The sequence below is a fragment of the Andrographis paniculata genome, unplaced genomic scaffold (assembly GCF_009805555.1).
Source record: "Andrographis paniculata isolate CXL003 unplaced genomic scaffold, ASM980555v1 Contig71END, whole genome shotgun sequence".
Taxonomy (NCBI): domain Eukaryota; kingdom Viridiplantae; phylum Streptophyta; class Magnoliopsida; order Lamiales; family Acanthaceae; genus Andrographis; species Andrographis paniculata.
The window spans coordinates 1690182-1701787 of NW_026137608.1; the positions used below are offsets into that span (position 1 = coordinate 1690182).

Genomic DNA, 11606 nt, shown 5'->3' on the forward strand with positions numbered 1-11606 from the left:
ACCCTTCTCCCTTCTTTTCTTATCCAATCTTTCCTTATACCACTCAAGATAGCCGTGAAGTTTGAAGCACTCAGCTTTGACATGTCCATTTCTCTTGCAGTGATCACACACCAAATTCCTTTTAAATGACTTATCCGGCTTTCTTTCACTGGTTCTTGAGTTAGCGAGTAACACATTGGGTGAAGGATCCTTTAACATATCATGTACCTCTTGCTGTTTCTCTACAGTTGAGAGTATACCATATATCTTGTTTACATCCGGCAAAGGATCCATCATCAATATTTGATTCCTTAAAGCATCAAAATTGCCATTTAACCACATCAAATAATCAATTGCATCTAGGTTGTGAAGATACAGATCAACTTCATTTCTATCAAATGGCACGGGTGCCAAACAAGACAGCTCATCTTTCAAATTCTGCATTTTATTGAAGTATGCAGCCATTGAGAGATTACCTGGATAGAGCCTACTGATTTCTCTCCTCTTTTGGTAGATGAGAGGGCCGTTGTGTTGACCATAGCGTAGTTTGAGTTTCTCCCATAATTCATGACTTGTCTTGATGAGACTGAACGCAACTATAATTTGTGGAGAGATCGAATTCAACAACTAGCCAAGTACCATATCATCATTTCTTTCCCATTCTAGGGCAGCTATTGAGTTTCAGGTCGCTTAGTTTCCCCAGTCACGAATCCCTTTCTTCCTTTTGCTAAGAGAGCTCTTAAGACCACTGTGCTCCATATTAACTAATTTGTCTCCGTGAGTTGAAGACGAACAAGACTCATGCTAGGTTGATCATGGGAAGAGATTTCCAAGGATGAATTAGTTGTGTTTCCAGAAGAGAGTGACAGATCTGTACTCATCGTGTAATTTCTCAAACAAACAGTGATTTCCGATCAATCAGCGTTTTCCGAGAACCTGTACGAGGCGTGGAAAATCGATCTCAGTTGAATTCAAAATCACAAATCAAATTAATCAAATGAAATAGAAGATCGGTAATCAGTCAGTAATCGATTGAACTCATGTGCTTTGATACCATGACGATTTTAGGGAAAAAACAAGGATGAGAAATTTTTATATTCTACAAATGATCGCTAAACACTCTGTACAGATTTATATGTATATAAGTGCATGTATATATGAAACAGATCAAACAAACTAAATGGGCTAAACTAAACTAATTAAATGGCCCAGTATTAGGTAACAGACAAACGGCCCAACTAGTTTATCAATAATCAACTTTTTCCTCAATGAGCCATTCTCTCAGTCAATCAAATTCACTACATGAAAGTCCCTTGGTGACTTTAATAATAGCTCGATTTAAATCAGCGAGTGTTTGAGCATTCACAAAAAAAAAAATCCTGACGTTGATAACAAACTGGAAGGGCTTGAGCTGGCACATTAAACTCAATTCATTATGACCTAGGGCATATATATATAAAACTTGAAAGGTTGGTAACATTCTGAAGCACAACCGAGCATTCTTCCATCCCCAAACAAACACATATTATGACTTCTATTAATTTAAATGAAGAAACACAAATAGTTCCAGTAAAGTTAATATCATAGAAGAACATAGACAGCTTTTCCAATGCAGGAAAGCATGACAACTGATCCGCAATTGAACTGGGAATCTTAGCAAATTTCAGGTTTCACTTCCTGAGGTTGTTGTCATTGAACTATTACGGCTTTGTTTACCTGTCGAGGACCGTTCCTGTTCAATATGTTTGAAACAAAAAAAAAAAAAAAACTTGATTGCTAATGAGATTGTGTTTTTTATCATCAAAACAATGGAGCCTATATATAGGTAATACAAAACGAACTTGATTGACTCAAATCTAATAACCTAATCTATGGATAAGACCAAATTTAAGTATAAATATACTAAATCTAAAATTGAATATCTAAAATATCTCAACATTGACGATGATCAGCTTAGTTATGATATCGGAGAGGCATTCATAATCAATAGCGATAGGATAGATTACCTTTTGAGTCGCTTTCTGCTTCGGATCTGGATTAAATGAAGACCACCAGCCAAATTGCTTCTCTGAGTGCGGCATATGTGGTTGGGAACTTGAACTCACTCCAGCATTCGCGTGGGCACTGGAACTTGCACCGGCATGGGCAATCGACTTTTGTTTACTTGCATTCGAATGTAGTGGATTGGTGTCCTGGTAATAAACATAAGATGTAAACAAACAATATCAGCCTATAGCTATGGTAAGTAACAAAAATACACATCCAATACCAAAACAGATGTAAATTTAAGTATGAATCTTTCTACTGTTCCAAATAATCGTACAACGACACCAAAAGATGCTACAAATGTGTCAGGCCAAGTCAACACAAGATCCATTACTACCTTTTTAATTTAACAAATTGTGGAATACTAAGCTTGATTTAACTGATTCATGTGCATACATTTTATGAAAAAGCTTAAGGTCTATTGCAATTCTCTTTAGATCAGTGATACGCACCCACACACCAAAACATTGAAATTTCTAATTGATTCTATCCACCTTCCAAAACAAGCCTGCGCACGTTGCTTTATTAAAATAATATGAAGTAAATATGTGGTTATAGGAGAAATAAGGAAAATTTAAGAAAGGTTTGGTAATACAATTTTTTAATAAGAAAATATTTAAATTATTTGTAAATATTTTCGGATCAATTTATTAATTTAATCAACAAAAAACAAATATAATATCCCCAAATAAAAATGATTCCAAATAAGAAAAAGGCTCACGTCACAAACAAAAAATACTTTTACAATGTACCCCAACTACTAAGATATCAATGCACCAGATTCAAACTGAAGTCATAAAATAAAAACAGATACTCATAGCTCTTCGGCCTCTATCCCCATACAACCTTCGGCTTACAACTCCCATTTCAATGTAAACACCTTGTTCCCTCAATTAACAGTGGACAAGTCCCCGACGCATCAGGTCACCTGCCACACATGGTTCGCCTAGTGTGACTTTCCCGTCGGGCCTAGTTTGCAGGGTATTAGATTCGGCCGGGGGTTTACCCAGTGCGTACTTCCGGGTAGCGGCTGCGGGTTCCCACGTCATCAAAAAAGAAAAAAAAATAGTGGACAAAAATCAAACTTCATAAAATCGCTTAAAAAAGGAAGCACTCACCAATTATGGAGACAAACATAGAAACAACTTGTTTTGCTAACGAAAATCGAAAGGTGACTCTCAAAACCTCGCAATAATAGAGGTCACGAATCAATATTTAACATTATATAGAGGAAGAAGATGAGAGAAATCCTCTGAGGAGAAGACAAGAGAGCAAGCAAGAAGAATGGTTAAGAGAAAATGTATCTAAAGAATATGGCTGCGCTACAAGACATCACACATATATATACTTAGGTTAGATTGGAATTGATGGCCTAGATCTAATCCCTCGATCGGACAGTCACAAAATCAACATCGTGTAAGATTGGGCCTAAGGGAGTGAGCTATTGAATTTGGGCTCATATTTATCTGATTGGACTTTGGACGAAATTAGTACGCCTTAATGTTATGCAAAAAAAATTTGTAACATTACTATCTATATGGCATGTATATGCCCTATGCATCATTCCAAAACACAACTTGTTTTGAAAAATCAAAGTTTAAGAAATGCGATTCTATTTGAAATGTTGAATTATTTTATAACATGATAGTAAATGGTATATTTTGTGGCATTTACTAAATATATGGCATTGTTCTCCCAATGTATAAAACGATTATTTTATAACATTTTGAAAAATTGAAGTCATTGCTCTAGCTAATGTCATTTTATAAACCACTTTAATATATTAGTTTCTTTTTTTCATGCCTTTACAATTTCCAAAATATAGTTTATTAATATTCATAATGAATCAACATATTTCATATAAACGAAATAAAGTGATAGACAAATGTAGGAGAAAATTAGGAATGACCTTACTTTTCTTGTATGAGTTCACCGTTATACAAAGTTATAACATTTCTCATTTGATATCTACGATTTTAACGAAAAAAATAATAATAATAATAAATTTATGGAATTCATATTTTTTCAAGAAAGTTTTTTGTTAAAGCGAATTCATAAAGTTAAAACATAGAATCTCATGTGTATATCGTTGTTGTTAGACGTATAGTTTATTATCCAAAACAGTTACGGAAAGAAATGTGCCCCTTTCAATAGTAGGTTTTTATATTATTTTTATTTTTCGAAGAAATAAAATATAAATTCAAATCTCATTAGTTACTCTTTCGTCCATCCAAAATATTAAATCAAATACCTGAACAAAATTTATTTGATACACTTTATGATTACTATTATTAAAAAATATAATATATAAACATTAATACAATATATATACTCTCTATCCTTATAAAAATTTAACAATTTATGATTACTATTATTAAAAAATATAATATATAAATATTAATACAATATATATACTCTCTATCCTTATAAAAATTTAACAATTAATAAAAAAACTTATTAATTATATTTCAGCAAGATTTTCATATTCAACATAAAAAAATACTTCAAATTAAAAATACAAACAAACACAATCTTATTTTTTATATTATAAAAAAATAATTAAATATTTATAAATATTGTGTCAGTACTTATTTAAATTATATCAGATAATTATTTTAATTTAAAATTTTATTATTTACAACCTCAATCTTAATTATTCTCAAATATGTGACCATAATAAACTCCTAAGTTAAAAATATTAATAATTTAATAGAATTTAGTTAAGTTTGTTATTTATATTATTATTTGTTAATTATTAGTTTATTAAGAAATAAAAATAAATTGGTGGGACTACAACAATAAAAAAACGAAACTAATTTCATGGACGAAAATAATATTTTTTTTATATAAAATATTATATTAAAATATATTTAAATAAAAAACACAAATATAAGTACAATCAAACAAATTTTAATATATATTTTTATATTATACATTATTTATAAATTTTACTTTATAGATAAATATATATGTTTTTAAGGTAAAATAAGCCCTTTTAAGTGCCTAAAATGGGTCCACCGCTGTACCTAATGGCACTTTCTCTTCCCAAATAGTTTGAATGCAAAATGATGTAATTATTATATAACGTAACACAGCGCTACGATATCAACACAACATAGAGATAGTTTGAACGAATGAGACATCCGTTGGGTATTTAATTAAATAAGAAAAGAATAATAAATTATTTATCTCAAATTTTATTTGATTAATTTATTTTGATTTGAATCTCAAATTTCGATGAATATATTTTCCTAACAATCTTGAAGCGCGAATTCTTTAAAATCTGAAATGGCCACATGATGATGAAATCGGTCAATTAGAGCATCCGCATCGGCGATGCGCCACGTCACAATTTAAAAAATAAAAAATAAAAATAAATAACAGATTTGTTGCTTCCCAACATCTCTGTATCCGCATCGGCGCATCTCCTCCCACGTCACAATTTAAAAAATAAAAATAAATAAAAAAATGACAGATTTGTTGCTTCCCACATCTCAACTTTTATTCCATTGTATATATATGATATATATTATATATATTTTGTTTTTTTAATTTATATTAAATTTATTGTTATATTTAAATTTTGTAATATTTTTATAGTTTATAATATTTTGTATTCTACAAAATGATACCAATATTGAATATATTTTATCAAACTAAAATTTAAAATATATAAATACAAATATTATATAATTATATTGAACAAATCAATATTAGTAAATTTAATTTAATTTATTAAATAAAATATAATTATAAATTTTAAAGCAATTAAATAATATAAAATTATATTAAATAATAAATATATTTAGTTTATAATTAATTATACGTACATAATTAATAATAAGATATTAATATAAAATGAAAGACAAGATAATTTGAATAACATTGAACAAAATACATATAATTTAAACAATATTTAAAACAACTCTTCGAACAATTTAACCTTAACAAGTAGATCCTGCTCCGTCAAATTATCTTTCTCCACCAGTGTTCAATAAAGTTTCATTTTAGCAATACCTTCAGTTGTGTCATGCGAGCAAATTATTATGCAACTTCTTTACTTTGAGCTTGAAGTTCTTCAAAATTATTGGAGGAAAGTGAATTTGAAGATTTTTTCAGTGCCCGTTTGTCTTTATTTTTACACGCTTTTACACCGGAGGACGAATTAAGGGAGATTCTTCTACTCCATCACTATGTGGTGTTGTTGGATTTGAATTAGACGAGTATCCACCATCTTCATTAATTTTAGTTCTCTTCGGGCCAACTTCACTGTCATAAGATGGTTCATTGACAACATTTGTACCACGATGACTGGTACTCCATTTTGGCTCAAATTTTAATTCACACCAAGCGTGTTCATAAATAAATGTTTTCTTACAATCTGCAGAATATATTTGATGTTCCTTATTCAAGACATCATCAAAAGATTTTCCGCTCATATTTTGTTGGTTAGCTTGTTGAAAGCACCCAACAAATTTTGAAACGGCTTTATTTATTTTTTGCCAACGATTCATGTATTGGTTTACACTTCTTGACACCCCTGCTTCAGATTTGTTATCATTAAAATATTAAGAATTTTTTTTCCAAAAAGTAGTATTTTTTTTATCAATGTCTATTAGTGCATCTTTGTTTGTGTTAAGTCATCCACTAATAAGAAGCAAATATTTTTCACGAGTCCACTTTCTTTTGGTCTCTGTCGTTGGAGCAATGATTTGTACGTCATCTTCATCTTGTTGATTGGCTTGTGTGCAAAATTTAGGAATACTTTCCATTTGTATATTTTGCGTAAAACCCATCGATGGGGGATGAAATGGACCTTGAAATGATTGGAAATTTTGAGGATTAAAAAAACCTCCAGATGATTGAAAATTTTGAGGATATGATGAACCTACAAAAGGTTGAAAATTTTGAGGATAATAGTAGTGTGGAGGAATAAAAGAATACGATGAAGCATAGAAATTTGGGACGGATGTTTGAAAATTTTGAGTAACATTAGGATTGAAAGAGTTTTGCGAACAATCTTCATTTCCAAGCATGTTCGTAAAACTTTGAAATGAAAAAGGCTTTTGAGAATTGGAAGACTTTTTAGAGTTTTGCTCCATTGTTAAAACTTGAATGTAGAGTAGTGGGAGAAAATATAAAGATCTTTGATGAAAATTTGTGTATTTTATTTTGTAAAATGCAAGCACATTTATAGAAAAATTTAGACACTATAACTTATATATTATTTATATATATTATGTCTTTTTAAATCAAATCAATTTATTTTTGGCTTGTTTAATTTTTTAAAATGCATTGTTATATCACATCACAATATTTATTTTATCATTGTAGTAGTGATCAATCATTTCAAAGTTTGTCTTGTTGAGCTTTCTTTATTAATTGTATTGTTAGATCACGTCATAATTTATTATTGTACTAAATATATTTGAACACACATGCATTGTTAGATCACATCATAATTATTATTGTACTATGTAGATTTAAACACACTTGCATTGTTAGATCACATCACTATTATTATGTGTCATCAAATTTATTTCCAATTACTTAATTATTGCACTAGATAGGTTTGAACACACATGAATTGTTAGATCACATCATAGTTGTTATTGTACTATGTAGATTTAAACACACTTGCATTGTTATATCACATCACTATTATTATGTGTCATCAAATTTATTTTCAATTATTTTATTATTGTACTATTTATTTACATATTTTCAAATATATTATTATTATTATTGTTATTATTATTATTATTATTATTATTATTATCATAGTACTATCTAACTTTAAACACACTAGTATTATTATATCACATCACTATTGTTAGAGTAAAAATCATTTTTTGTTCCATTCAATATCATAATTATCAATTTTAGTCCCATTAAAAAAAATTATCAATTTTGGTCCCACTCAAACGAAAATTTATCAATTTTAGTCCCAAATCGGTTAACTGGGACTGAACACAGCCGTGTTGAATGACTCAGAAGGTGACTGAGCGTCCCAGGCAGCCAACACGGCTGTATTGATTACCCTGCACTTCTGAACACGCCCGTGTTCCTGCCCGTGTTCCTGGGCGTGTTCTGAACACAGCTATGTTCCTGCCTATGTTTTCAACACAGCCATGTTCTAGGCCATGTTCCTGCCCATGTTCTCAACACAGCCATGTTCTTGCCCATGTTCTCAACACAGCCATGTTCTAGGTCATGTTCACGACCATGTTTTCAATATAATTATATTGTATGTCATATTTTTTATTATTTTCACTTTTTGATTAAAATTATTTGATATAAATATATATATTTATAATTCAACAAAAATATTTTTTATAATTATTTCATAATATAAAAAATAATCAATTTTTAATATTTTAAAAATATATAAAAACAATAATATATTAATATATATTTTTAATAATCATTATATACATTTTTAAAAATTTATAGTAAAAATTTTAAAATATTATTTTAAAATAAGAGCAAAAAGCATTTTTGGTAACATTCAATATCACAATTATCAATTTTCATCTCATTCAAAAAAAATTATCAATTTTGGTCCCACTCAAATTATAATTTATCAATTTTAGTCCCAAATCAATCGACTGGGACTGAACACGGCCGTGTTGAATGACTCACAAGGTGACTGGGCGTCCCAGGCAGCCAACACGGCCGTGTTGATTACCCTGCACTTTTGAACACGGCCTAGTTCCTGCCCGTGTTCCTGGCCGTGTTCTGAACACAACCATGTTTCTACCCATGTTCTCAACACAGCCATGTTCTAGGTCATGTTCACGACCATGTTTTCAATATAATCATATTGTATGTCATATTTTTTATTATTTTCACTTTTTGATTAAAATTATTTGATATAAATATATATATTTATAATTCAACAAAAATATTTTTTTATCATTATTTCATAATATAAAAATAATCAATTTTTAATATTTTAAAAATATATAAAAACAATAATATATTAATATATATTTTTAATAATCATTATATATATTTTTAAAAAATTATAGTAAAAATTTTAAAATATTATTTTAAAATAATTATTTTATAAATTATAAATTAAATTTATTATTCTAAATAATATTTTAAAATAAACTTCATCCATCTCATGTTGGATGTTTGGGTCACTATAACACGAAAATTTATAATAAATATAATTAATAGATAATTAAAAATATATTACTGAAAATAATTATCATATAATATAAATAATTATAAATTAAGATTAAGATATCTAATTAAAATTAAAAAAAAATTAAATTAAAAAATAGTGTGTAATTATTTTCCAAAAAAAAAGAAAGTGACGTGGAATGTGTGACATACAAAAATTGCAATGTGGACATAGTAAGTGGGACGGAGGGAATATTATTAAAAATATATATTAATATATTATTGTTTTTATATATTTTTAAAATATTAAAAATTGATTATTTTTTATATTATGAAATAATTGTAAAAAATATTTTTGTTGAATTATAAATGTATATATTTATATCAAATAATTTTAACCAAAAATTGAAAATAATAATAAATATGACCTACAATATGATTATATTAAAAACATGGTCGTGAACATAGCTTAGAACATGGCTGTGTTGAGAACATGGGCAGGAACATAGCCTAGAACATGGCTGTGTTGAGAACATGGGCAGGAACATGGCTGTGTTTAGACACGGCCAAAAACACGGCCAGGAACACGGCCGTGTTCAGAAGTGCAGGGTAATCAACACGGCCGTGTTGAGACCAACACGGCCGTGCTTGCTGCCTGGGACGCCCAGTCACCTTCTGAGTCATTCAACACGGCCGTGTTCAGTCCCAGTCAACCGATTTGGGACTAAAATTGATAAATTTTCATTTGAGAGGGACCAAAATTGATAATTTTTTTTTGAATGGGACTAAAATTGATAATTATGATATTGAATGGAATCAAAAATGATTTTTACTCTTATTGTTATATGACATCATATTTATTATTGTACTATTTATTTACATACTTTTAAATATCATTATTATTATTATTAGTATTATTTATTTCATATAATGTAAACTATAAATACCCTATGTTGGTAAAAACCCTACACTACACTTGACTTTAAAAAAATATTTGTAACTAACAACTTTGTTACAAAAAAATGTCAAATTCATCTCAAACAATTTCGAGTTCAGACTCCGATGAGGAATGATGTGATTTCTTTCAATTTGTGGATGCAATTTCAGCGTATTCAAGATGTTATCACTAACCACGAAACGGAAAATCAATCACGCCGAAGAATATACATTGAGAGAAATCGTGAAGAAGGTCACAATAGTTTGTTCAACGATTATTTTTCTGAAAATCCTGTCTATACAGATTTTCAATTTCGTCGTAGATTTCTAATGAGGAGGCATGTCTTTATGCGCATTGTAGATCGTCTAACAACAGAAAATGAGTTCTTCCAACAACGTCGAGATGCAACTAGAAGGCTTGGTTTATCGCCATTACAAAAATGTACGGCTGCTTTACGTGTGTTAGCTTTTGGTGTAACTGCTGATGTTGTAGATGACTATATCCGTATTGGAGAGAGTACAACAAGAATGTGTGTAAAAAATTTTGTTGAATGAGTCATTTCAATATTTGGTGAGGAATATTTAAGAAGGCCAAATGCAACAGACCTACAATGTTTGTTGTATGTTGCAGAAGAACGTGGTTTTCCAGGAATGATGGGAAGTATTGATTTTATGCATTGAGAATGGAAAAATTGTCTAGCTGCTTGGAAAGGCCAATTTTCACGTGGAGATCATGGCAAACCAACTATCGTATTAGAAGCCGTGGCATCATGTGATCTATGGATTTGGTATTCCTTTTTCGGAGAACCAGGTACATGCAATGATACTAATGTACTTGATCAATCTCCGATTTTTATGACTTGTTGAATGGTAGAAGTCCAGAAGTAGGTTTTATTGTCAATAATCACAAATATAATATGGGGTATTATCTTACGGATGGAATATATCCTCCATGGGCGACATTTATCCAATCTATTCGTCTGCCTCAAGGACCTAAGATGCAATTATTGGCACAACGTCAAAAAGCTGCTCGAAAGGATGTAGAACGTGCTTTCGGTGTTTTGCAAGCTCGATTCGCTATTATTCGACGTTCGTCACTCATTTGGGATATTGATTTGATTGGTAAGATAATGAAGACATATATCATTTTGCATAATATGATAGTTGAATATGAAAGAGATACATATCTACATTATTATGATATATCCCAATTCGAACAAGTGAAGACCAAGAATTTAAGCGGTTCAAGCCAGACATATTCTGCAGATAGACATGCTGGAATGATTGAGTTTCTAAAAAATAGAATGCGACTTCGAGACAGAGGAGCACATCAACAACTCCAAGCAGATTTGATTGAAAACATATGGCAAAAATTTGGTTTGATGAATAATTAAGTTATTTGTTCTTATTTTAATTTTAAATATTTTTATTGTATTTGCAATGTAATTTAAAATAATGTAATTTTTTCTTCAAAAATTTAATTATTATTTTTATATTTTATTTTTTTAATTAAC

General features: G+C 29.6%; 1 long non-coding RNA gene across 1 annotated transcript; it reads right to left on the bottom strand.

Annotated features, from left to right (window-relative positions):
- Nucleotides 1-311: 311 nt before the first annotated feature.
- LOC127265011 (uncharacterized) lies at nt 312-3305 on the bottom strand. Its single transcript, XR_007841868.1, has 4 exons — nt 3144-3305; nt 2872-3055; nt 1986-2171; nt 312-915 (listed from the first exon to the last, which is right to left on the bottom strand). It is a non-coding gene; the product is annotated as an uncharacterized LOC127265011 (long non-coding RNA).
- Nucleotides 3306-11606: the final 8301 nt, after the last annotated feature.